Genomic DNA, 1,740 nt, shown 5'->3' on the forward strand with positions numbered 1-1,740 from the left:
CCAGCAAGCCCCCCCACCCCCTGAAAATCGACTGACCCAAAAGTCGATTCAGTCGACTGAAGTGTAGCTAAATCGAAGCAGCATCGCAAGCAAGAGCAAGAGCGCGAGCAGCAGTGCGAGCAATAGCAATAGCAATAGCAAGAGCAGACCAGGCAGGGGACCGAGAGCAAGAGTAGAGGAGCAGCGCGAGTGAGAGCTAAAGCAACAGCAGTTCCTACTGATGTGGACATCGCCGCCGAGGGAGCAACGTCATGGAGGAATTGGCCGGCGACACCGCCGTGGGTGGAGCCGCGCCGTGTCGGCTCGGGACCGAGCACCAGCAGCACCATCAGATCGAATCAAGAAGAAAATGCGGCGATTATTGTACAACCTCTTTGGTGGCGCCGATTAGGCCGCAGCTTCATCCGAGGAAACGACGATGATGATGATCTTCCGGTGGTGCAGGTGAAGACGGTGGTGTGGGAATGGAGGTGGCGCGAAAGACGAGGGGAACATCGGGGCAGCTCCTTGAAGGTGGAGGACGGGGTGGCTGAACCGGCGGGACCCCGACATCAACGACGGATCCTCATCTGGTATGGTGGATGAGGGACGTCGAGGTGTTGCTGTGGACGACGTCGTCGGGGAAGAGGCTCCGGCTGGGTGGCGGACGGAGCAGGGTGTGGGGCTTCGTCGCGGGTTTTCGCGGCCTTGGTGTACGAATGGGTGGGCGGATGGGATGGCAGTGGGGAACCATGGCTTAGGGACGTGCTTGTCCGAAATGTGGGGTAAGTTACAAAAGTACCCCCACCGATTGAGGCGCTTCTTTCAGTTCAGGGGTACCACGGGCATTTCGCGTGTCGGGATTTCACAGTAGGTGGGAGTTTTCGCGCGCGTTGTAATTTCGGAATAGCAAGGCATAGGTTGATATGGAGGGAGTTGTCAGAGCACGACGAGACAAAGATATATCTTAAATATTTTGGGCTAACAAGGCGCGGGTTGAGATTTCCGGACAAGCCTAACGTCTAATGTACCAAATCAATGCGCACTACAAATGTCATTCAAAACTTTGAAATCATGTTATGTTCAATTAAAATATTTCGCTCCGTGTATAATGCATGCAACCTACTACTCAAATGAACGTTTTAGTGCATTCCAAACGTATATACTACCGCTTCAATATGAACTAAATTTGAATTCGTTTCTCTATTTGGATAAGATCTACAGTAATGATTGTTGTGAAGTCAAAGCATTTGAATTCGTTTCTCTGTTTTAATAAGATCTACAATCATCATTATTGTCAAGTTAAACCATCGTTTGTGTATTATCTTCATAGCACACCACATGATTAGTCTCGAGTTACATATGAACTATGTGTACTATATGAACTCGAACTCGATTTTTTGAATCCACTTTATTTTGATTTCAAATCACACTACATTTCTAGCTCTAGCTAGATCTTCATAATCTAAACCATGTCTCATATGTATAATGTGTTTATCACATTATGTGCCCCGCCCCCTACGCCTACAAGTATTTAGATGTGAGTTGCAAACACCACACATTACCACAAATTCAAATAAAATGTGAGAATGTTTGATATATAGTATTGTTTAGATTGTTCGATATTTAGTTGTAAGCTGCAAATGCCACACATTATCACAAATTCAAATAAAATGTGAGATTGTTTGATGTATAGTATGGTTTAGATTGTTCGGCATTTAGCTGTGAGTTGCAAACACCATGCATTATCACATTATGGTA

This window comes from Triticum dicoccoides, chromosome 5B, assembly GCF_002162155.2.
Source record: "Triticum dicoccoides isolate Atlit2015 ecotype Zavitan chromosome 5B, WEW_v2.0, whole genome shotgun sequence".
Lineage (NCBI taxonomy): Eukaryota > Viridiplantae > Streptophyta > Magnoliopsida > Poales > Poaceae > Triticum > Triticum dicoccoides.